This window comes from Eublepharis macularius, chromosome 10, assembly GCF_028583425.1.
Source record: "Eublepharis macularius isolate TG4126 chromosome 10, MPM_Emac_v1.0, whole genome shotgun sequence".
Taxonomy (NCBI): Eukaryota; Metazoa; Chordata; class Lepidosauria; order Squamata; family Eublepharidae; genus Eublepharis; species Eublepharis macularius.
The window spans coordinates 17354955-17382333 of NC_072799.1; the positions used below are offsets into that span (position 1 = coordinate 17354955).

Genomic DNA, 27379 nt, shown 5'->3' on the forward strand with positions numbered 1-27379 from the left:
TCTTCTTGGGCCACATTCACGGTTTAAATCACCATTTCTGAGCAATCGCCACAATCGTGATGGTTTCAGCTTTGCACCCACACGTTTTACACTGTCCATAACAGTTTCGATTTAATGTTCTGTTTTTCATTTCATACCCGATTTTAAGCACCGGTTCAGTCACAGGCTTTGTGGACTTAAGAATTCACATCACCTTTAAAAAAAAAGTTTGTGCGTGCATTGTAACGTTGTGACATTATCACTTTGTTAGACTAAGAAACCCCACTCCTCCCTATGCACATCAATACTTCATCTCTCTGCAGCTATTTTCGCTCCCAAACTTTTCACATTTGAAAATAGCGCCAAGGGGCATTGAGAACTGATTATCCATGCCCAGCAAATTTCCAGACTACTACTGGTCTCACACAATCACGTGAACTCTGAATGGGTGGGGTGGGGTGATCTTTTTGGAGAAAATGTAGGCTCCCCATGCTTGTTCAAATGTCATTATTAAAGGCCATCATTATCATTTTTATCGAGCAGTAAAAATGGAGAGGAAAATATGTCCAAACGGTCAGATGATCAGAACTGGTTCTTTGCAGAACCAGAAAGCATATCTACTGGTGGTGAGTTCCCACGGTACCTTTTTCCCACACTGCAATAACGTAAGAGTGTTGCTTCCTATCCATTGTTCACATTGCTGTTCTGCGAGTTCTATGCTCATGCTCAACCTCACAGTACACGGAGTGTTAAATGCCCACACTTATGTTTAACAGTACCTAATGTATTTGTGCATAAATTCACAATGCTAAAACATTACTGTCCTTCAGAAATACAAAAAAAATTAAGAGAAGTGGACAGGGTGCTGAGGAGGGTGGCATTTATTAGATCCACACAGACCAATCAGTTCAAGGAAAAGGAGAGGGGGTGCAGAGAAGCAAACAGCTCAAATGTGATGAAGAAGCTTAAAAGGGAGAGGAAGCCGTGGCTGCAGGATGCAGGGGCGGAGGGGGTGCAAGGATGGGAGCCAGAAGAGAGGAGAGGCTGAGTGGAGGACTGGCTATATGGAGAGCCCTGGTACCCCTTGCTCATTCCCAGCCTCCCGCCCTCCTTTGCTCTGGAGCCGCAGATAACAGCTTGCAATCCCCAGTTCACAAACTTGCCAGAATTTGGCAAGGGCAAGAGGCAAGCGAAAATTAAAGTCAGCTCAGCCACATACCGTGCACCAAAGCCCTTCCCCTCCCCACCAGGGCTGCCCACTAAGCCAAGCCCAAGTTCTTTGGGGACATCACTCAAAGGCACCAGGGCGCAGAGTGTGAAACCCCTGAAACATGGGAAGCAAAACAGGTACTGAAACAATTAAAAGGCCCAGTGTGAAAGGGGCTATTGTGTACAATGTCCAGCTCAATCCAGTTTTTTAAAAAGCATACCTAAATGAGGTATGTTTTTTAAAAAAATACCTAAATGAGTGCAAGCTTGTACACTGGTAGTTATATAGCTTATCCAATTAAGATAGTTTAAGAAAACAATGTGTGCACATGCACACGCATACACACTCCAAAGGTAAAGTCACTAATTAAAAAGCAAGACTGAACAAGCTTGGTTACGGATACTGTATTTATTTATATCTAGTCATTAGAAACTTGAAGTACTAAGTTACTGTAGATCATGATTATTGCATCTGCTAGAAAAATGTTATAGTCTAGCAATTCTAAAGAAAAAAGGATACAACTTGCCTCATGTGTCTTTAGTGTATGCATATCATATACTTTTTGTTCTGAAATTCTAGTAACGAGTTCACGAGCAAAAGATGTTGGTAACAAAAAAGGACCATGTCTGTACAGCGCTAAAATCCTCCTAAATCGAAATGATGTACCATGAAAGGAAAAACAAAAAAATGGTGCAGAAATTAAAGAGAAGCAGCATGGGGCCAGAACGGACAAAAAAAAACCCTGTGCAGAAAAACCCTACATACAATTCCTCACATAATAAAGGGGGAATAAAGGATTTCTGAAAGGACATATCCCCAGACTATAAATAGAAGTCACTACCAAACTCTGCAAAAGAGCAAACTTCAAGCACCTCGTTTTGCTTAGCATACTCAGTATCTAAATTACAACACAATTCAGAGTTGTTAACACCAGACTGGGAAATTCCTGGAAATTTTAGGGGGGGAGCCGGGGGGGGGACCTCAGCGAGATATAATGTCATAGAATTTACCCTCCAAAGCAGCCATTTTCTCCAGAGATACTTTCTTTAATCTAGAGATCAGCTGTAATTCTGTGAGATATTCAGGCCCTACCTGGAAATTGGCAACCCTACAATACATCATGAGTGTTTTTCTTTTTGGCATCTTCCTGGCCAGAGCTCATTGTATAAATGGGTCTTAAATGTCCACAACAAAACACTGTCCCCTGGAACAACTATATGAAACTTTGTCCAGGAATAGATGGGAAGAAACATTGTCAATACTATAGGAAAGGTCAAACAGATTTGGCTGTCAGTTAATTTAGATATAGTCACTCCAGGCTATACTAAAATAAATATAGATATATAATGAGAATCTTGATTGAAACATAGTAGGTAAATATATATGAATAATATAATAATTTGGGGGTAAATAATACGGAAGCTTTCAAAACATTTATTAAAAACAAAAACAGTTAGGCAGCAACTAAACAATACCCACTGTATTTAGTTTAACAATAGCTATTATAGGACTACACATGTGGTTGTCGCTTCCAAAGGGTGTTATTTAAGTAAGCAACCGAATAATTATCTAAACATTCATGAGGAGACTTTTTCCAGCTATTTAAGCTGACGTGCAAAAAAAGAAAAAAAAACCTAGTCACTTCAAACACATTACAAATAAATGGAGCCAACATAATACATTTCCCTTGAAGGAGCAGGAAAAAATCATTGTTCCCACTGATGTCCCAGGAATGTCAGAATTGCTATTTTAACATAAATTCAAACCCTGAATGAGGACACAGTCCCATTATGCACCACCTTGGGCTTCTATATAAGCTAGATGACCTTCAAATAAGCGCATTGATGTTTTCAGGAAGAGACTTAAGGCCTCCATCTTTTCTCTTGTTTAGGCTAGATAGAAGAATTGGACTGTCAAATGATAAGTAGCTTCATAGCAGCAATTGACTGGGTTGACTAGCCTTGAGCTGCGTCTTGTGAATTGTTTTGGATGCTATACTGTGAATTTTCCTTCATTTGGTAAGCATATACACCTGTTCTTTAATTGGTAGGAGAATTTGTACATGGCATGTTTGCTATTTGATTTGTATTTTGCAGATTATTGGAGGTCAAAAAGAGAAACAGCAGAACATACCAGTGCTGGTGTCGGGCGCGTGTTGGCTATGCTTGGTGCAAGCCTCCCTTCTGCATGGACTTTTGATTGATTTCTTTTGAGACTCATTGTAATATGCAATTATAAGTGATATATGCATTCATCTTTATTCATTCATTGTTCAAAGACATTTGTGTAAATAACACTATTTACATTATTGTAAACATAGTTGAATTGTTTTTGCCACCCACTCGTGTGGTCTCCACTGTTTGTTACAACTCATAGCAGCATTTAGCAGAAATATAAATTGCAAGCAGACAGAAGAAACTAGTTAACTCAAAACTTTGTTGTACATGTGACTGAAGGAACAAGTTCTTTGCAATGCATTTCAATTAGCTACCATATAATCATAATAATAGTACTAAATACAAGCCATGAAATCTATTTGGGTAATGTTATTAAATACTTCACAGTATCTCATACATACCTCATGTCACCAACTGAAGTTTTTCTCACTTCAACTTACTATTTTGGAGATTTAGTTAAACACAAACACACATACACACGTGTGCGCACGGGCACACACACACAAAAACCCTTCCACAAGATGGCTAGTTTTTATGAGAAAACCTACAAAGCTGGGCTAACATTTTTTTTCCTTATTACTTGTAAACAGACACAAACCTATGAACAGGCTTATTAGAATCTGAAAGACAAAGACCTTAATTCTCTTCCTGGAAACATCAATTACCTAATTTTCAAGTTATCTTTCATATATTTAGAGGTACAAGGTAAAGCATAATAATAAGAGTTTCTGGACATGGTAGATTTTAAACAGTTGGCTTCGGGTTTCCTAATCCCAACTCATGTTCCCAGCAGCCGCACAGCAACTGGGCGGAATGGCTTTCAAAAATAAATGAGAGCCCGCTTGGGCTGGGAATACCACTGTAAGGGAAAGTAAGGATTTCTGCTTCCCCTCCCCGAGCCATTTTCTCAAGCCAAAACCCTGTGTGCATCATTTCCCCATTTTTGTTCCTCCCCATGCACAGAATAACTCCAAGGCAACTGCATGCATTCATTAAGTGCTGCGCAAAGATTCCCAGTAACGGTTCTGCAATCTAGAGGGAAAGCATGTATGTGTATTCCCTCCAAGTTGAGAGTTGCAAATATATCACCATCACCTCTCAACAAAATGAAGAACATAGACTTCTGTGCTATTGATCCAACTTTTATGATGTGCAATACAACTGTGACCTAGCAGCTATTTATACTCTAAACAAAAATGATGGCAGAGAGTTGGGAAGCTGGAGAGGGTCCATCAATTACCCAAGGTGGGATCTTTCCTGATCTACATCACATGAAGAGATGGCGTAATCAAGCTACCTTACAACAGAGATGTAATGGGGGGGGGCAGTTTAAGCATGCGAAAAGATAAAATGAGAGACAACGATCACTTGTCCTCAGAAAGAAGGGTTTGGGAAGTAAAAAACAAGACTTGCCTGCTACCAAAGTCTCTTCTGGTATATATAAATTGTGTTTTCCAGCACTTTTGCCAACATGAAAAGGATCAGTACAATTGGAAACTGTACTGTAGGTGGCAAGATCACAGCAGCAGAAGATATCTGTCCAATGTTTCCACAGCTACCTCTCACAAGGGAGTTACGTTACTTTCAAATAAATTTCATGCAACACATTCGTACCTAGACAAAGGAATGTCAATTGAACCTAAAAAGCAGCACGAGCGCTATAGCTTTTATTAATATTTTAAAAGTAACCAACCACGCAGTACCACTTTCTTCTCCATTATTCTTAAGACTAGACTAATACAAGTAGATAGTAAAAATCAGCATGCAAAGTAACTCACACACCACTTGCGCAGGTGTATACTTCTGAAGATTTATGCATTGGAAAACTCTACAATAATAGTCACTGTGCCACATGTAAAACATTCAGCTACTTCACACTGCTAAGAAGAATGAGAGACAAGGTGAACTACAAATTTGTTTCTCAAGTTTTATTTTAGTCATTTATTTAGCATATGTTTTATATAAAAGTAGAATGCTTTTAAAAAAGTGTTAAGCTTCCCCGTGACCCATTTTTATCTCCTATACAAAAATGCAAGAAGAAAACAAAATTTGGCAATGCATTAATGCCATTTCCATAGCAATGGAACAAAACAATATCCATGTTCAGTGGGCAGCATCTGTGACAGAAATGTCATAATGTGTAAGTAATTTCATCACCAAAAAGAACAATACAAAATTGACTACGCAAATGTATCACATCTTTCTAAATATATCCTCTTATGTTCTACTGGTCTATCTGTCCAGTTCATTAATGTTATTCTTTTGCTGTGTCTGACAATGATTCAGAAATCTTACATTACATTATAAAAGCCATTTTATCCAGTGATTCCGACATTAAAGTTGAACAATTTTTTTTACAGAAACAACACAAGTTAGTTATCCTACCTAGTATTTCTCAGTTGCTCTGCAGGCATCTTAAGGTTTTAAGTAGTCGCTTCTTAAAAGAAAAAAGCAGTAGCCTTCTATAAGCTACTACCAGCCAACTTTAAACAAACATCATTCAAGCCAAACTGAGAGCTTCGCACTGGGATCTCCGGGCGCCTGCTGTGCCAGTGTGCAAGCTGGCCTGAGCACAGAGGCACAAAGCTGCAGAGCTATCTGTCACTGCTGCGGGATTCATTTGTCATATGACTAGGAAAACAGGGAGGAACCCGTTCTGCTTCATGCAAAGCTCTCCCCCTACACCTTCTCTGTCAGCTATAATACACTGATTTAATGTAGCTTTTCGAAAAAACACAGAAAAACAAAAAAAAGTTGGAAGAAAATCTACGTGGATACAATTGGCCCCACTGGAAAAAAGAAAAAGACAACTACTGACATGCTGTATGCTTCCCCCAGTGGAGCAAAAAGAAGCTCAGTGGAGTATTTGAAGTTGAGAAAGTATGCAGGGAGGTTAACTTGCCCTGCCCTGATCCAAACTGGGGAACAAGCAGTTGTTACTTGCCAATGGGAGGTCCCCACTCACAGGTCTCTCAGCGTCTCATCTAGTCTGTTCTTTCTATGTGATTATTTCTTACATTACTATTACTATTTCACCTGTGTCACATGTGCGCAAAATGCTGAACTAAACAATAGGTATGTTCCCTATATGAAAAATTTTACAGCTCAGAAGATGACATCTATGAGGGCTAAATTTCTTCTACATTGATTGTTTTGTTCTCTTAGACAACAATTCTTCAAGCCCATCCCCAATATATTATTTTGTTTTATTAAGAATCTTTGCTGTTAGACTGATTTTTTGGTATAAGGGATAAGCTTTGCCTATACTGATAGTTTTGTTGCCTTAAGACCTTTTTTTTGCTTGCATTTTTCAAATTTTCAGTCCCAGCCTCACTGCATCATTTTGTTTTATTGAGGACTTTGATTTCAGCTTTCATTTTTTTTAAAAAAGTGTCTAGCCCCTTCTGTTGCTGAGATATAAGGAAAAAGGCATATCACAATGGGAGGAAGACTTACTTTAAAAAAAATAAGCACTGAGAATTCAGAGAATTTTCTGCATCTATTAGTACCATGATAGGTCGATACATTGATACAAAAATGATGATTCTTTTTTTAGAAAAGACAGAAAACAAAACTGGAAGGGGGGAAAGGAGGGTAGGATGGGAAAGTGATTTGATGATGACGAATGTCCAATCATTGAAAAGTGGATTGGAGACGGGTGGGAGTGGGTGGGACAAACATAACAGGAAGAAACATTACGCACAAAGGATAAAAACTGACTAAAAATCAGCTTCCAGAAAAAGATTGGCGTTAAAGTGGTTTCAAAAGAACCAGAAAAAAACTAGGGTGAAGAAAACCGAAGTGAAAACTGAAAGCAAAGAAAAATGTGTGCAGGAATCAGGGGATGTCGAAGCAGTATAGGGCCAGAACTATGTGGAATACTCCTAAGCATCTTTGCAGTTAGACTGAACTGTTTTATCATATTCTGTGCTCTGCTCGCTCACTGACTAAATAGTTTGCCAGTAACCCTACAAATTATTCTCTTTTACCAGGAATCTTACTGTTAGATGAAAATATTTTAGATTATAATGTTTTCATTGTATTTTATAATTTGCTTGCTGATTGACTGAATAGTTCTTATATTTGTAATCTGCCTTGAGTCCCTGTGAAAAAGGTGAACTATAAATAAAGCTAATAAGTAAGTAATGCCTTAAGAACTATGAACTCAGATGCTACATTCACAGGCTAGTCACCCACCCATCTGCATCCTTAATTTCCAGTGTTAAGGTCTCCAAACTTTTCAGACCGGAGGGGGAAGTCAGAAATATGACCTCACTGGTGTCAAGGCTAGGACTATGGGCAGCAGACCAAAAGAGCTGAAGACAGGAAACACAAGCAAGTACAAGAATGTATCACACTAAGGAACAAGCCACAGAAGAATTCATGTCACCACTGCATGACTTCACCTCTGCATTCTAGTGCCATTCTTCTCAGTGTGTATGCAAAGAGGCAGCAGGCACAGAAACTTTGCTCTCTAAGTAGCAGGTCTTTCCAAAACACAACAAAACTGGCAACTTTGTAAGGGTTCACAACTAGAGATGGGTACAAACCGAAATACGAAACCAAGTTCAGCACGAACCGGGCCAGTTCATGGTTCGTGAACCGGCAGTTCGTCAGAGCCCTTTTCTGATGAACCGCCATGAACTTTAGGCTGGTTCATTTGGTTAGTTTTTTGGTTCATCACTGCAGACAGCCTGGCGCAGATCAATCAGTTTCTTAGGCAATGGGGGATGGACTTTCTGCAGACCTTCTGCTGACTCAAAAGTGACCTTCTCCTGACCCAGAAGTGACAATTTGCTGATCCAGAAGTGAGGTTTTCACAAACCAAATGGACTGGTTCGCGAACTGGGGCAGGTCCATGAAAGTTCGTAGTTCATGAAACGCAACAAACCACAAACCACACAGTTTGTTTTTTTCTTGGTTCGTGCCCATCTCTATTCACAACCAGTAGGAAGGTCTCCAAGAGACTCACAGGCTAAAAACTATTGATGTAAAGTCTGTAACTAGCACTCATGGATCTTGCTCATTGACAAAAATCAGCAAATTATCTTCTTCACAAGCTAGCAGGACTTACATTTCTGTAAGATCCATTTACTTTGAGCATTCAAGGCAACTGAATAATGTAAGCATTATGCATGCGCTTAACTATGCTGAAAAATCAGTGCCACCACACACATGTACATTTCCAAGAACAGGCTGAGATAACTAAACACACTGCTAAAAAGCAGCTGCGTCTGCACTGGTGAGATTTAATGCTGAACCATGACTAAGAGCAGGACTGGGAGAATTCTCATGTGACACGACAGGGAACCAAGAATCCAGCAGCCCACTTCCCAACCTTGAACCATTCATGAGGCTCAGCAAGCATCACACCTGCCCTGGCCCAATGTGCTATATTTCCTATCAATGGTAAATCCTGTGTGTATGTCTATATGCACATACGTACACCAGAAAAATATGTTGCAGGAACACATACATGATAGGTTATTAAATACTGCAAATATTTCTCATAGAACTATTGGAATCACTGACCTTTATATCATTCCTTGAATTGGAGGTGCTGTATGTATCAGAATGTGGCCCATTCGCCTCCTAAAATTTTCTTCATGCAAAACTGTCCTCTAGTTAATTACTAGAAGGAGGAGGAGGAGGAGGATTAGTAATCACAGTAGCTAGGACAAATAAGACAGGAAACAAGATTTCCAAGACAGCTCAAATCCTTTAAAAACCAAGCTGTGTTTCAACTGTTGTCCCCTGCCTAGCAAAATTTTGGTCCTATGAATGGAAGTCCTCTCCCTCCAGACCTTTCCCCAACATGGGAACTGGAATGTGAACAACATAAAACAAGGAAGAAAGTCTATTCTAAAACACACTCTTCCCCATTCCCAATTCCCTTACTTCCCATAGAAGCAATGTGGAAATCAGACTACAGACAGCAGGAAAAAAAAACCTCCAAATGTATTACGGATCGCATTAAGGAGTATAGCAAGGAGGGAACTCTAATAGCAGGCACTCTCTCTCTGACAGCTCAGAAAACCTACCAAGCTAGAAGTGCAGGTAGAAACTGCAAGGACTTTGCCTTCCTGTCTTCCACCTCTAAAGAACTTTTAAGGTTGGTGTAGTTTATATAACTTGTCTCCCGAGTTCCATTTTCTACTCTTCCTCTCAATTCAGTCTGCCTGCTCTGCAATATCTTTCATTCACATCCCTGGCGTTCTGCCAAATGTACGGCAACACACAGAGACAATGTGCAGCAAAAAGCTTTCTCCAGTTAAAACTCAAATTAGGAATGGCAGGTAATAAAATCCCAAACATATACAATAGGCAAAAAGGATACACATGTCCCAGTGGTAGCTATTAACATTTCAAGATTTCAAGCCATACAGGCTTTATCCTTCACATATACAAAAATATTAAAAGTAAACACAGACTGAAAACAGGAAATTAATTATCATTATGGAATGACTGTGCAAAGTTAGAAAAATCATTTAGAAGAATTCCAGAAGCACTGAGTAGCATAAAAGAAAAACTGAACAGAGGCTGCTTCTATGTTGTTTGTTTGTTCCACAGATGCACCACAGCATCACTCCATATTTAAAGGGAGTTTCCGTGTGACACTGGACCCATTGCGGGAATGACTTGTGGGCCTTTGGGGGCTCTCCCCTTTGATCCAGCTCACAGGAGGAACTGCAGGGTAGCTGTGGGCACAGGGGTCATGAGGATGCTCTGCCTGTACCACACAATAACGGTACTTCTGCAACAGCTTCACACATTATATTACATGAGTGACTCAAAATATCTTTGCTGGCATTCAAATAAAGCAAAATTACCTGAACAGACTTGTGTGTATCTGTGTCTGTCTGCGTGTGGTGGAGAGTCCCATCAAGCCATAGCTGACTTATGGCGACCCCTGGTGAGGTTTTCAAGGCAAGAGACTAACAAAGGTGGTTTGTCATTGCCTGCCTCTGCAACCCTGGCCTTCATTGGAGGTCTCCCATCCAATTACTAACCATGGCTGACCCTGCTTAGCTTCTGAGATCTGACGAGATCAGGCATTAAAATCAGCAATTATTGTCACCAATAAAAGAAAAGTCTGATTAAATAATTTATTTAAACCAATTTTTTCCATCTATTATTTAGATATTTCCTAAGCAGAGATGCATACTAATAGTTTGTTATAACCATAAAACATATTGATCTAAAATGGAACAGAGCTTTTATACAACCTCAGAAGCTACACTGCAGTACCTTAAATGTATTATTTAACATTTTTAGTGTTCTAAAAGATTATACATTTCTTACTTCTAGGTAACAACGTTCATGACGACACAGGATCTCTCTTACCGCTGGAATCAGCACTGGAAGGCCTTTCTTTTTTCCAGTGCTCCTTTCTGTTTTAGTTCATACCTTCCCTTCTGAAACTTTTATAAAACTTTCCGGCCCACCCTACTAAAAACTAAATGAATGGATCCAGAAGCAGGTGCTAGTGGTAGTTGTTAGCCAAATATTTTCCCCCCCTCTAAAGTGGAAGGTCAGATGTCCATGTCCTTTGAGCAGAATCCGCCCTGAACCTGCCTGTGCAGGGAGGGCGGAATAAAAAATCAAAAATAATAAATAAAATAAAAATCCTTAATATTTACAATGACTGAGCCAATTGCAGAGATCAAGCAGTTTCTAGATATAAAACAGGAGTAAAAAGCCCCCCAGAAGGATCAGTACAGTAAATGATACTTGGGGTGGCCCCAATATCAAGCCACCATGTAAGTGCATGAATTATTATACTACAACTGTCTAGGTTGTTTTCTATACAGTTCTCTCTTTACAGAGAAAGGCAAGCCTTCATACGTTCACAAGGTCATAAATTCATCTTTAAGATACTGTAGATTTAGGATTCGTTTTCGTTTTCTCAGCCATGCCGGACGCTCCTCTCGGCTGGTCCGGGAGGAAACGACCGGGCACCCTGACCGGGCGGCTGATCCGCGAGGATTAGCCCCCAGGACTCCCAGGGAGGGAGCCAGGGTCCGGGACGCGGCGGGAAGAACTCCCTGAAATCAATGCGGGGGGGGAATTGCCCGTTTGTCCCTATGGAGGCCGGCAGATGTGCGCGGCGCCTCGAGTGCCGCCGGGCAACGAGAAACGGCAAGTAAAAGAAACAGGCGGAAGCCTGTAAACAAGCGAATCCCTTCTGTTTTACAAGCGTCTGTGAAGGAGAGGTTGATCTGAAGAAGACTCGCTCTTCCCCTTCGTTGAGTTCCAGAATTTTGTTGGCGCCCCCCCCCCCAAAATGGCAGCAAAGAAGCAAAGTCCCGCTCTCGGTAAGTCAATCTCGGCTACTTTGAAGGGGGAGTCGCTCGAAGAGTTGGTGCGCAGGGCGGTGGTGGAAGCCATAAAACCCTTTGTTGACAAGCTGAACGAAACTGATCAAAGGGTGGGCTTAATTGAAAGCGAGGTGAAAACCATTAAGGCAGCAGCGGGGGGGGGGGCAGAAAAGTCTGCTCTGGAAAGTGCGTCACTTGTGAAGGCTACAAAAAAGGAGCTGAAGTTGGTGGAGAACCAGCTGATCGGGCTACAGGTGGAACGAACGCAGACAATTTTGCGTCTCCAAAACGTGAAAGAGGAGGAAAATGAGGATCTGTGGGATTTGGTCTCGGAACTACTGGCGACACCCGCGAGGACGACTAAAGAAGAGGTTAAAAGCGCCATTTTGGAGGTCCGTCGGGCTTCTTCAAAATATGCAACAAAGCGACAGTTGCCTCGTGAGATCATTATTGACTTTTCATCTAAAAAGATTCGGGACACCATCCTATATAACTCATACAATGCGGATTTGGACTTTATGGGTCTTAAAGTCAAGATTTTGAAGGACGTTCCATTTCTAGTCCGGAAACGGCGTTTTAAATATAAAAAGTTTGCAGCTCTTCTGAGGGAACAGGGAATAAAGTACAAATGGTTATTCCCGGAAGGAATATGGTTCAGATATAAAGATCAGGCCTATAAGATATTATCAGAAGATCAACTAAAGGATTTTGAGAATAAAAACCCAGAACTCTGCTGCACCAAGAACGAAGAAAAGGAGGAGCCGGAGGGGGGGGGGAGGAGGAGGAGAGCATCGCAACAGCAGTTGCACAGAGAGAACTACGTCCGGGACCTAGAAGGGGGAGGAAAGTTTAATCAGAATTTGAAATGTTTATTCTCTGTATGATTAACCACTCCATCATTATTCTATGGAGCTATTTTTGTATTATGACAGTATGAAGGGAAACATTGAAGTGTAGTGTTTAGTGTTTGTAGTTCATTCCCCCCCTTTTTCTTTTTCCACCCCCCTTTGTCCTTTCCCTCTCCCCTTTCCTTGTGATAGTCTGGTGTAGTGTTTTGTAGTTATGAAAATAAAAAAATTTATAAAAAAAAAAGATACTGTAGATTTATATAGGTTATTGTAAACAGATAATTACAGCTGAAACTTTACATCTATTTTTATCCAGCCTAACTTCAATATATTCAAGAGTCAATGTATATCGAAACTTGGACAAAAAAATTGAGGAACTCCTACTCCCCAAATCATTGTGACTATGACTAATGAGTTATTTCAAATAATCACTTAATGAAGCAATTCCCTATTCTGTTAATATTAGGGTTGCCAACCTTCAAGTTGAGCCTGGCGATCTATCCGAATTACAATGATCTCCAGGCAACAGTCCCCCTGGGAAAAAATGGCTATTTTGAAAAGTAGATTCTGGGACATTATATTCTGCTGAGGACCTTCCTCTCTCCATACCCCGCCCTCTCCAGGCTTCACTCCCAAACCTCCAGGAATTTTCCAGCCCAAAGTCGGCAACCCTAATGTGCCCCCATCATTCAACAGAAGCGCAGAATTCCAGGCTCCCAAGAGCAACTGGGCCTGGCACTTGCAGTGTGTCTTTAGCAACTTCATTTATTTCCTATCATTCTCAGCTCTCTCAACCCCACTGCACTCCAAGTATGGCTTGGCTTACTGAACTATCCGCATCCTTCTCACATTTTATGGCATGGTATGGGAGGATGAACTGAATTGCCCTGGAAACTGCCAGCTCCTATCACTTCATTCTTCCCTCTTACAAAACCTTCTTATACCTGAACTACCCTCTTGTTCTACTTTCTGCTTACGAGTTGTTTTCCCATTCCTCTTCCTCCTCATTTTTAAAGTTCCATTTTCTTCATGCATTCACTCCCTTATAGGGTTGCCCACTGCAGGTTGGGAAATTCCTGGAGACTTGGGTGTGGAGCCTGGGGAAGGCAGGGTGTAATGCCATAAAGTCTACCCCCCAAAGCAGCCATTTCCTCCAGGGGAAATGATCTCTATAGTCTGGAAATCGTTTTAATTCTGGGAGATCTCCAGGTCCCACCTACAGGTAGGCAATTCTACTCCCTTCCTTTGGTATTCAATAGCAACACTTTTTTCAGGCAGGGTTTCTCAGGGCACAACTCCAGAACTCCTTCAGTACTAGGTTTCTGAAAAATGCATAGTAGTAGACAGGGCTTTTTTTCAGCTGGAACACAGTGGAACGGAGTTCCGGAGCCTCTTGAAAATGGTCACATGGCCCCACCCCCTGATTTCCGCTAGCAGCACAGAGGGCAATCTAAACTCCCCTCTGTCTGGAGATCAGGGGGCGGGGCCACCAGCCATGTGATCATTTTTGCCAAGGGCAATTGAAACTTTTAAAAACTCCCCCCTTGTTCCAGCTGACCCAAAGTGATGTCATTGGCCTTGGGAGCGCGGGCACATGTGGTACCAGGGGCACCACCTCCCGCCAAGAGTTGCCCCCTATGCTAGCAACCCACTGCGTTCCACCACCTCTTTTCCCAGAAAAAAAGCCCTGGTAGTAGTATTAAGCCAAGAGAAGCTGTGACCAGATGCAGAGTGCCTTGCTCTCACTTACCGCTGACTAACCACACACAGAAAGCACTCACTGAAGGAACACCCAAGTCCCTGATACCTCTCAGTTAAATGCTTACTGAAAGAAGCCAGGGAACATTATCACAATACACCATTGGGGACAGGAGCTCTCATCTCATTGGTGCTCATGGATATCTTTCCTTCCAGGCACCAAAACACCCAGCCGGCTCCTAGGTTTTGCCGAACTGTTGGCAAACCTGGTTATGACAAAGCCCTCTCCACAGAATAGCAAGGTCTTTACAGCCTTTGTAATTTAGATGATTAACTCAATCAAGAAATACAAAAAATGTCAGTAACAGCGATTCTTAGTTTCTGTGTTTGAGGCAATATGAAAAATTATTCGAAATTCAAAGAGCTGAGACATAGGCATACACACCAGAGCTGGCAACATCTGAGTCTCAGTTCAGCCATCTCTGATAACCTTTCTGCAGCCTCCGGCAGTCCTGCTTGGGAACAAGCCAGGAATCAGTCTGTGTCAGCACATCAACTGGAACTAGAAGACTAATGGTGGTTATTAAACCACTTCAAATCCTGGCTTCAGATCCTACCTAGCCATACTTACTGCAGCAGTTGGCATCCAACAATTACATTAACCATATTCAGCTGTGTTTCAGTGGAGCCTAAGTTTCCCTTTTGAATGATGGGGTGGTAACAGGACAGGAGGATTTGTGTCCACTGACAACTTAGAAACGAACAAGATGTTTGAGTACAAGCTTTCGAGAGTCAAAGCTCCCTCCTTCAGGGACTCTTGAAAGCTTATGCTCAGAGAATCTTGTAGGTCTCTAAGGTACCACTGGATTCAAATTGTGCTGTTCTACTGAAGACGAACATGGCTACCTACCTGAGAGTAAACTAGGAACATTCTAGACAATGAATGTCTTCGGCCAATTGAAATATTACCAACTAATAAGTTGCTGGGACTTGATGCATTCATCTAAGAGCTTAACACAAAAGTTAAATTGTTGATCTAACAACAATCTGCGATGTCTGCAATGTCACTGAAATCATCCACCCCATAATAGGAATGCAAAGTAGCAAACACAATGTCAGTTTTTTAAAAGGGATTTGGGACATTACAGACCAGTTAGCTTAATGCTTGCTCTGGGTTAAAAGATGGAAACGGTCGGATATTAAAGACAGAATTATTAAGCATATGAAGGCCTTAATGAGGAAGAATCAACATTTTGGCTTCTGTAATGGGAAATCCAGCCTTTGTTTCGTAAAGGAGATTTTTTTACCCTCCCAGCCTGTGCTGCCTTTCTCCCCATGGGGACACAAAGTGCCTTAAATTATTCTCTTCCCTTCCTTTTTATCCACACGTCAAACTTCTGAGCTAGGTGCCGCTAGCAGTATGTGACTGAGCCAAAGTCAGCCAACAACATTCCAGGACAGAGTGCAAATCCGAACCTGGATTGCCTTGATCCCAGTCTGACATTCTAACTACTATCCCATATGGGCTTTGACAGTTCGGAAAGTGGTTAAAACTCTTGTGCTTTTTCAGACAGGCTATTTTCTACCCTCCCTCCATTTGCTGCCAGTGCTTTTCCAGCTTCTTGTGAGTAAACCTTTGTATCCATAGCAGAGGGATGTTGCGGAGTTAAGCTGTACCCAGATAGTACGACTGCCTTCATTTCTAGCACTCGAAGTCCCACTGTTGTCCTGAAGTTGGTGGCCAGTTTTGAGATGCCTAGCTTTATTTTCTGATGCTTCCAACTCAAAAAATTAAGGGGATGGAGTGGGGGGTTCTGGGGACTGCATGGTACAGAATGTTCAGATTCCTTTTACATGTGGCACTGCACCTCCCATGATCATCCTGAAGCCAGGGCGCAACTTTGAGACTCCTAGCTTTATTTTTGGATAAGGTATGACTGCCAGAGTCAACTGCAGCTTCCAGTGCAAATGGGATGAGGGGCTCTGGAAATAACCAGGGCCAGGGGGTTCTCTGAGTCCTTTTATCTTTGACACTGCAACTCCCATGATCATCCTGAAGCTAATGGTCAATTTTGAGGCACCTTTCTTTATTTTTGAGGAGCTAGGCCTGCCAGGGACAGAGACTTGTTATTACATTTATAATCAATCTAACTATTCAAACATATGCAGTATATAATACAAGCAGTGTAAGATATACATGGCACCTGAATACCACCACTCTCATTCCAAGTATCATATCATTTACTTCCCTACTATAACAGGCAGATACCTACATGTAATACTGAAAGGCTGATTGCTCAGTTTTCAATGAATTTTAAAACTAGAATATAAAGTGGTAAGAACAGCATGACAGCGAACAGAAAATTGAAAATGGAAACGTTTTAAGAATTAAAATTAACGGAAGTCTTCTGATTATACTGGTTACTACTAACAGCATTACAAATGCAGCATCGATATAGGAGTTAAGATACAACAACCTGTTCTTGAACATACATTATCTTTTATCTTTTAATGATAAATAAAGCTCATTCTGGTAGAGAAGGGTAGAATTAGGAACCCATGTCTACAGATGAAAATGCATATTAAGTTTAAAAATTCTGCCAAAATTATTGCAATCTGGTGGAATCCTCGCAAGAGAATGTTTGAAATATCTAGTAAATATTGGCATGTATGTCTGTGAGCAGCCACTTTACATTTAACTGCCAAGAACCAGAAATTTTTCTGAAAAATTATCTGATGCCCTAAAAATAGTGGATGATTTGATATAGCATGTTTATTTTGCCTTTTATTTAGTAAACAAATTTTCAAAAGTGCCTCATGTTAATTTTATGTCCCAAGAGAAACTAATATTTAAACAGCAATAGTTGATTTTTTTAAAGTGTGGTTTAAATATTCAAACAAATTCGAAAGTTTGTGAGGAAATTACATTTATTCATCATAATTAATGTAATCTGGACTACAGCATGTGCTTCCCTTACATTTGTTTAAGGGGAAATTAAGGCACTGAAAACTGTTGACATACTAATTTTAGCATACCCCAAATACTGTGCACAATACGCCTTAGATGTGGCTGTCCAATTATTTCAACAGAATTTTACTCTCATCCCTAAAGGCCACTGGGGCACCTTATCATTTGCATTACTTGCTAATTCCATATTAGATTGATGATTAGAGTATCCTTTTTATCACATAAGAAGATAATGAGAATTTTAGCCTTGGTTTTTATTTGACCTGCTGAGCCAATCAGATGAATGCATAATTTTTAGTTTTTAAAAAAAATGTGGATTATTATAAGAATCTTTTTAAGAGGTTTCTGGACTCATGGTTTGGAGAGGGCAGAATGATACAACAAAGATTGGTAATTTCTGCTGAAAGACAACAAAACTAAAGGTAGCTGGTATGGCAGTTTAAAGACTGCTAGTGTTGTCATATCGCATGGCAGGGCATCCTACACACACACACACACACCACAAGTGCTGTTGCCCACCTCTAGTATGGTCTGTCCTAGAGCTGTGTTGGATAGGGCACAAAAGGAATAGGGAATACCTACTCCATTGTCTCTGAGCAAGAGCTGTGTGTGTGGGGGGGGGGGGTAGTTTACAAGTTAACAAAACATGTATGTACTCTCTCATACAATTCCTAAGGACAATCGTCTAAAAAAAATTAATTACAACTCAAACTACCAAGGTTGTCTAATGCTGTATTGGCAAATTGTATCTATTTATCATTATTAACTTGCTGAAACAAAATCTTTAGAAATCGAAAATTTTCTGCCCTGTATCTCTGTCATAAATGAAAGTTTTATGCTTCTAGATGCTGAAACACGTTTGATAATTTATCTTGGAAATTTGTCATGAAAGCACTGCAAAGAATGAACTGTGAGACTGGGTTCTTGAACTGGATGCAAAGTATTTACACCAATCAGCAAGCCACACTCCTAGTAAATGGTTCGTTTAGGAGAAAATTGAAATAACAAAAAGGACACAACAGGGGTGTCCAATATCACCACTATTGTTTATTATCACCTTGGAAATCTTGGCAGTGAGAATCAGACAAGATAGAAGAATTGATGGAATAAAGGACTGTGAGGGAAGGAATGAGGTAAACCTTCCCTTCCCCTGCCCAACATCTTGATCTGAAATGGCCCTAGTGAGCTGATATTTGTCCCACTGGAGCAAACATGCAGGTACTGAATCAAGTACTTGCCTGGGGGGAAGGCTTCAACCTCCCCAGTTGGAATTGGGACACTGCATTATTTTTTAAAAATGCTGGGAGCTCCACTGTGAGAACTTTCAGAACTTCCTTTCCTTCAAAACTCTGCACTCAACTGTGTGTGTGATGACACACAGTTGAGTGCAGAGTTTTGAAGGAAAGGTCATGGCTCATGTATGCCTTCTAGGTTCCAATATGCGTCCATTAAAATTAACAGCGCCGTGCAACTTGACACAGGTTGCTGCAGTATGCTAATAGGCCTCTGGCTCCCTGAAATCCATAGTTTGCCATCAGCTTCAGGGTACAGGTCCCTTCCCACTTCCTCTCCCCAGTGTTAATCAGTTTCCTGCTGCACATGTAACGTAAGTCTAAGTGTGCCATCAAGTGACAGCTAACTCATGACAATCCCATGAAGTTTCAATTCATGGGGTTTTTAAGTCAAGAGAGGAGCAGAGGTGGTCCACTATTGCCTTTCTCTACATAACAGCCCCAACCTTCCTTGTTGGTCTCCCATCCAAGTACTGACCATGGTCAACCAGGCTTAGCGTCTAAGCTCTGGCAAGACAAGGCTAGTCTGGGCTATTAGAGCAGCTAATAAAGCAAAATATGGTGAATGAAAATCAGGATCCTTAACAATATCCAATGTACAGTTCTACAAGAATAAAATTTGGTTAAATATTAGTCTGCTCTACAGAGGGAGCACCTTTTTTTGTTAAATTAAGCACAGATCACAGACAAGAGGAAGAAGTATGAGCTGAAGCAAATCTGAGATGTAATATAATCTTTACATACTACAGCAACAGCTCATTTCTGCTGGGCAAACATGGACTAAATGAAGACCGTACAGGTATAATCCATATAATAAACAGGAGAGGGAGTAGAGGCTAGTTTAACAAGGAGCATGATCAATGCCAATCTGCAGCTCCCTAGCACTCACATCATCAGATTTAAGTATTTGGGGCATGCATCTGATGAAGAGAACTGTGGTTCTCAAAAGCTTATGTTACAATAAAGTTGGTTAGTCTTAAAGGTGCTACTGGACTCTTAAGTATTTGTGTATAATTGTCTCCCTCTCCGTCTCACTAAATCTGATTCCAATACCTACGTTTAGTTCTAGATAAGAAAGTTATGTTAAAGTTTTGCTTTCTGTATGTTTCTAACAACTGAAGTTAAGAATTTGAAGCTGGTTCCTGGCTAACATTCACCATGGTTAATAGTAATACATAACCTTTTAACTATGTTTAAGATTGACAAGGGAAGAGTAAGGGTTAATCATACAGGAGGAAAGCACGCATGTGATCCTGTCACTCATCCTCCATGTTTAAGAGATTTAACATCTTTTTTGCATGCCTTCAAGAGGAAATGACAGGAGTCCTTTAGGGAGGGGCTCTGGCTCACTGGAAGAGCCCCTGCTTTGCATGCAGAGGGTCCCAGGTTCCAATCCCCAGCATCTCCAATTAAAAAGACCAGCCTGAGATGCTGGACAGCCACTGCCAGTCTGAGTAGACAGTACCGACCCTGATGAACCAATAGTCTGATTCAGCATAAGGAAGCTTCATGTGATTTTTTTTTAAAGTTTAAAGAACATGAGTCAGCTGATACTCTGATCAAGGCTATGATCAAACATAAGGGGGAAAGTCAACCCATAAGCACATCATAAATATTCCAAATCACAGTATAATTATTACACCCAGAACCTTGTTTGCAGAAGCAAATTAAGCCCAAGTTAGGCCCTTATTAAAATATTGGCCAAGTCAGAACAAAAAGGGCATGAATGTATCTTATCAGTAGTACCCAGAGCTGACTCAGCTACTGTCAGTTTCTCTATGAATGCGATGGAAATGAAAAATCACAAGTAATATGACTAAAGACACAAATACATTAGTGCAGGCTTGCAAATAACCATTCACGTGGTGAAAAGTATTTCCTCCAGGTGATCGCACCTTCCAGACTAACATTAAACATTAAACCTTCTTTCAGGTTTTATAGCTGAAAGCTCCAAGACTGGTAAGAACATCCACATGTAACCGGTAGAACACTCCTTGCAAAGCTGCACACTTAATGCTGTGTGCAAGACTCTTTCGACAAGGTCTAAGCCTTACTTCCAAAAACTCAGCCATGTTATCTGTGACACAGCCCTTTTAAAGCCTAGATTCTGAGTTTAGAGGTTACATGAAAGAACCAACACTTACAGCTACAGGTAATATTAATGGCAAATGGCTATCCCAGCTGCTTCCCTATCTTTAGGGAAAGGAAGGGGGGATAAGGAAACGTAGAAAAAGAGGAAAGATGCATCTCGTCAGAAGTACCCAGAAGGCTTCCACAGGTATAGTAGATGGTCAGGTGCGTCCTCCGCCCCACCACCAAATATTATTTGCAAAATTACTTCAGAGGACTTTCTCTTGATACAACTGTCTTTGGCTAACACTTCTGAGTTTGGGGGAAACTGACCAATTTCCTGAGATGAAAATATGTTTTAGGCTCAACACATCAAATGCTATTATGTTACTTATTCGTCCATGAAGAAAGTGCAATTCCCTTTTCCGCTCTCATTTCCAGAATATGTAATGGCTCATTGCACCGGCAAGAAGTCTTCACAATGATCTCGTGTAATGCCTAACTCTCAATTTTGCACGAGACTTCAAATATATATTTAATGCTCGCTGAAAAAGAGTTTAGATGTAGGATGCTGGTCAGAATAGATGAACTGACGTATTCCACAAATAAAAGCTTCTGGCTCCCATTTTCTTTTTTTATTCCCACAAATACATAACTTGAATTTCATACACACCATATTAGCCCTCTCACATTATTTAAACTCTCCCAAATATACACATGCAAAGCAGATTATCCTTTAATTTTCCTTTTGCTGAGATAAATGAACCACTTATCCTCCTAACACTCCTAAACTAGTTCTGAATTTTGGTACCCTTGATTCCTCCCTTGCATTTATTGCCCAATTAATGTTTATTTATAACCCAACTTTCCTCCAAGGACAGCATACATAATTTTCTCTCCATCACACTCCATTTTATCCTAATAGCCATCCGCGCAGATTAAACAGAGCAAGTGACTAGCTGAACAGAGCAGCAGAATAAGTCTGGGCCCCCCTGGTCCTTGTTCAGCACCTTACCTTCCCCCTGGTATAATCCTGTGAACCTAATATGATCTCCTGAATGTTTCCTTCTTACCAATACAATTGCACTGGGCCATACCTCTATCCTCAGCCCAACTGCAAGCTTTGCCATTGTTCCAACACTTTGGAACAGGCTACTAGAAGAAGGAAGGAAGGTGCCATCTTTTAACAGTGTCTTCTAAAACTGATTAAACAAGATCGTTCTGGAGGGCTTTTAATAAACTGGTAATACATTTGTATGAGGATAGATGGGCTGTTCTGTATTGGGCTGTTCTGCCATTTAATCTCGTTATGTAGCTGTTCTGTGTTCTTTTCAAGAGGTTTTATTTTGATACACCGAGCATACACACATAAGTCACTTTAAGCTCTGATCTTGGGGGCGGGGTATAAATCTTTTAAAGAAAATAACCATTACTCTCTACGCACTTTTCAATCCAATGCTTTATACAAGTGAATTAATTTTCTTAACATTAAAAAAGGAGTACTGCCATGCGCTATGCCAGGTATAGACAAATTCCAGCATACATGCTGAACATCGGCATGCTAGACCATTTTGCTTGGCACGCAGGGCAACTCTTTTGCCTAAGCCCCTGGGGGCACTGGTAGCATAACTGGGTCTCAGCTTGCTCCAAGTGTGCCTGGTCAAGTAAAGCCCTCATTCCCACAAACACTTTGTCTTCCCAAGTAGGTCTCGCATTGGTTTTAGCATTCAGACTAAAAAGGTGCCTGCTTCTGATCTGACCAGGGAACCACAGTTGCAAGTCACTGCTGCTGTTAAGATGACTCTAGAGCTAAAACAAGTCCAGAGACATTCATAGTTCTCAGCAGCAAATGTTAAAGAAAACATCTCAATGTTATGACTACAGACAACTGAACCAAAAAGATGAATGATTCTGCAAAACAAATCCATACAGCTACCAAAGATAGCTACAGATACCAAAGCTACTTCCTCCATAATAATTCGGATTATTCTAATGAAAATATGTTGTTTTAAACTTTGAAACATTTCAGCAGGCAAAAACCATTAATAATGTAAAGCCAGAGAACCATTCAGATAAAATGGAAGACGAGAGTTCAATCAGATACGTTTCAGATTGCATGTGTGAACACAAGCATGTGTAGCCTAAAAGGAGAAAAGCATTAGTCAGTGAACCACGACTCACTGGTAGACTATCTGCTTGGCATCCAGATGTTCAATCCTCAGCATCTCTGTTAAAAGGATTAGGAAGTAAGTGGTGTGAAAGATCTCTACTCAAGACCCTGGAAAGTCACTGCTAGTCTGTGCAGATCAGAGGTCCCCAACAATTTTGAGGACCTCTTTGGAATTTGGAGGGGGGCGGTAAGCACCATCCAAAAATGGCTGCCACAAGAAGTGGAACCAAACCCCATCCCTCTCATTACCCTTTGCAAAAGAAATGCATATCATCAACTCTGAACACATGAAGTTGCCTTATTCAGAGTCTGGTCATTGGTCTACCAAGGTTAGTATTACTTTGGTGGGAAGAATAGTCCAGCCACTGGAAGGACAGGAAGCCTGGAGAAGGAATAGGTGGCTTCTACTCCTGAACACTTATCACTCCTCATGATACAGCCCACCGTCCTGGACTCTTAAGATTAAAACAAACCTCCCTCTTTGCTTTGCAAAAGAAGCTCGTGGCAGCATTAAGTCAGACTTGAAGGGGAATGGAACCACAAACAGGTTAAAGAAAGCCAAGGTGCTTACTAGTCCTGTCTCATCTTCCAGTTGGGGCAGCTGTTACTGTAGCCATGGAAAACCCTTTCATATGAATGAGCCAGCCAATAGCAAAGCCCACCTTACAATGGCTCCAACTTCTTTCTGGAAAACGCAATAGGTACCAGGGAAAGTAGTGGAAGATGCTACAGTGGGGAACTCTGGGACAGATGATACTAACCTGGATGGACCAATGGTCTGATTCGGTATAAGGCAGCTTCATATGTCCACTAGGCAAACTGAAACAATAACTTTCCTGATTCAAGAGCACATACATTTTAAATATTTCTATATACCGCCCTTCAGGACAACTTAGTGCCCATTCAGAGCACTTTACAAAGTGTGTTATGATTATCCTCACAACAATCACCCTGTGAGGTGGGTGGGGCTGAGAGAGCTCTAACACAATGATTCTGTGGATTCTGATAAGCATGGAGTAAGAGCAACAAAGCAAGCACTACTGGGTATTGCATACTTCAAAAATGTAAAGATAAAAAAATAAAGGAGGGATATGCCTAGGTACTTGAATAACAACATAAATAACAGAATCATGAGGTGCAAGTCTTACTATACTGCCCATTCAGACTGTAGGTAGGAGAGCTAATGCTGAACACAGGGAAAGAGATCTTGGCGTTGTAGTGGATAGCTCAATGAAAATGCTGACACAGTGTTCAGCAGCAGTGAAAAAAGCGAAGTCTATGCTGGGGATTATTAAGAAAGGGACTGAAAATAAAACAGCCAATATTGTAATGCCTCACATCTATGGTGAGGCCTCATTTGGAGTACTGCCTGCAGTTCTGGTTGCTGCATCTCAAAAAGGATATTTTGGAGTTAGAAAAATACAGCAGAAGGCAACCAAAATGATTAAGGAGCTGGAGTACTTTTCCTCTGAGAAAGAGCTGAAGACTCTGGAACTTTTCAGTTTAGAAAAGAGATGGCTGAAGGAGGACATAATAGAGGTTTATAAAATTATGCATGGGGTAGAAAAATTGGTTAAAAAGAATCTTTCCCATAAGATGAGAATTTGAGGGCATCCAATGAAATTGACAGACAATAGATTTAGGACAGACAAAAAGAAATACTTCTTTACTCAACAAGCAATTAAGTTGTGCAATTCAATGTCAGTGGGTATAGTGATGGCCACAAGCAGAGTGCTCTAAAAGGGGATCCACAAGATTCAAGATCAGTGGTCCATCCATCAACGGTCTACTAGCCATGGTGACTAAAGGCACCTCTACATTCAAAGGCAGTGCTAGAGGACAACATCACAGAAGATCTTGGACTCTACGTCGAGATGGTTGACCATGCAGGTTAACTCGCTGGCCACTATGTGAAACAGGTTGCTGGACTAGATGGACCACTGATCTGATCTAGTAGGACTCTTCTTATGTCCACTCTCCTCAAAAAAATCCTGTTTGTAGGAAAGCATCGCCTTCTTTAAGCATGTGTGTTGCTGGGAGTGAGGTTAGCACCAGAAATAGCTCTTAAACTTAGCTTGAAAAGATTCCAACCATGACTGTGCACAGGGTGGAGTTCCTTAATGGGTGATGCACAAAGAAGTATCACAAGATCATTTCTGCCAGGTGAAAGAGAGCTGGGCTGAGTTTCTGTTTTCCTTCCTGCTATAGATCTCTGAGGCTTGAGAAAAAGGCAAGAGCCAGAGGAGTCTTGGCACTTGGTTCTTAGCCCACAGCTCACAAGACTTTAGCCTTGAATAAGCCAGAGCAATAGATCAAGGATCAGCCCAGGGATTATGGAGTTGTACATTTGTCTAAATTATTTTTTATTTCTCTGTAAGACTCCACTTCAAGTTCCCAAAGAAAAGTGAGATGGAAACAGAAAACATTAAAAAATACTAGTAACAAAGCCTGTTGTGGGGAAAAAATACAACAGGTTCTAGAAAGGGGAGGGTGGGCAGGCGGGCATTGCTTCCTCCTCCATGACTGATTCCAGCCAGGTGAAGGCGGGGGACATTGCCATCTGTTCCGCTCCCGATCCCAGCCGGATGAAATGAGGCAGGCATACGCTCCTGCTCCATGCCTGATTCCGGCTGGGTGAAGGGGTCAGGTATTACTACCTGCTCCACTCCTGATCCTGGGTGGGTGAAGGGAGAGCAGGCATTGCCTCCTGCTCTGTGCCTGATCCTGGCCAGGTGAAGGTGGGGGACGGGCATTGTCACCTTCTCTGTGCCTGATCCTGGCAGGGTGAAAGGGAGCGGGCATTGCCACCTGCTCCGCTCCTGATCCCAGCTGAGTGAAGGGGGGAGGGCATTGTCTCCTGCTCTGCACCTGATTCTGACAGGGTGAAGTGGGGGAGGGGCATTGTTGCTTGCTCCACACTTGATTCCCATGGGTTGAAGGGGAGCAGGCATTGCTACTTGCTCCACTCCTGATCCAGGCTGCGTGAAGAGGGGGCGGGCATTGCCACCAGCTCCATGCCTAATCCCAGCTGGGTGAAGGGGGAATTTCCATCTGTTCCACTCGTGATCCCGGCCAGGTGAACAGGGGTTGGACATTGCTTTCTGCTGGGTGAAGGCGGGCAGGCATTGCCTCCTGCTCTGTGCCTGATCCCGGCCAGGCAATAGCAGGGAGCAGGCATTGCCACCTGTTCCACTCCTGATCCCAGCTGGGTGAAGGAGGAACAGGCATTGCCACCTGCTCCACTCCTGATCCCAGCTGGGTGAAGGAGGAACAGGCATTACCACCTGTTCCACTCCTGATCCCAGCTGGGTAAAGGTGGGGGGCAGGCATCACCACATGTTCCACATCTGATCCCAGCTGGGTGAAGGGGGGCTGGCATTGACACCTGCTCCAGGTCTGATCCCAGCTGGGTGAAGGCGGGGGGCGGGCATTGCCACCTGCTCCACTCCTGATCTCAGCTGGGTGAAAGTGGTGAGTAGGCATTGCCGCCTGCTCTACACCTGATCCCGGCCTGGGCTTCCCTTCGCGGCATGCTCTCAGAGGGATGGGCTGCCTCTTCTGGGCTTCCCTCTATGATAGCGCCCTCTGGAGGTGCACCAGGGTAGGAAGAGAGTTGTTTGGAACACAGTTAGCCTTTTATATAGTAGGTTGAGGTTCCCCACGTGTAGTTTTGAGTGGAACAGTCCTGTAACAGTTTTATTATATGATTTTCCTATCATGTAGTTTGTGACAAAGGAAGGCAGTATGGTATGGTGTGATCTTGTCAGATCTCAGAAGCTAAGCTGCGTCGGCCCCTATCATAACTTAGATGGGAGACTACCAGGGAAGACCAAGGTTGCTCTGCACAGAAAAGCAATGGCAAACCACCTCTGCTCTTTACTTTCCTTAAAAGCCCTTTGCTGGGGTCACCATTAGTCAGTTGCAACTTGATAGCACATACACACAGGGTTTGTGTCAACTGGAATATGAAACTAGAACCAAAGGTTTCAGATCCCTAGTCTGTCATGAAGCTCACTGAGTGTACTTGGGTCAGTCACTTCTTTCAGCTCAACCTAAATAACTGGTTTAGAGAGAGTAAACTGGAAGGAGGACCTCAAGCTCTTTATGTATCTGTATTTACCTCTCAATGCCTGTTCAAATGTTGCCTCATCTCTTGTACACACACTTGTATGCATGGGGATTTTAGACAAGAATTTCAGTGGCCTCGCACCCTCCCCTCCACTTCCCTTGGGAAGACATGGGAAGATCATTCCATAAACAAAGGACAAATAGTTACTTGAATGACATTCCATCATCCAGGGTAAGGAAGATTCCGCATTCAAACAACTGTTGAATTTCCCAGTTACGACCACTTGTGCCCGAGGCCGGTTCCTGATTGTGCATGTCCGCATAGAAGCGAGGGGGGAGCCACATCCAAACAGCCCCAGTGTTTACAAGAAGAGGCTGAAACTTGTAACTTGGGATCAAGAGCAACAAAAAAAATAAAAAAATAAAAGCACAGCTGTTATTCCCCTACCACTTACCATTCCATTTTCCAGTTTTTGTCAGGTGTGAAATATTTCTGTTCTTTACTGCCAATAGCTCTTCTTCAAATAATAGCATTCTACTTCTATTTTAGTCGCAGATTTCTCCAGAGATTTTACTCTTTT

General features: G+C 41.8%; 1 protein-coding gene across 1 annotated transcript in view; it reads right to left on the bottom strand.

Moving 5' to 3' along the window:
• Nucleotides 1-27379, bottom strand: part of WDFY3 (WD repeat and FYVE domain containing 3) — a 176241-nt gene that overhangs the window by 135787 nt on the left and 13075 nt on the right. The window lies entirely within an intron of this gene.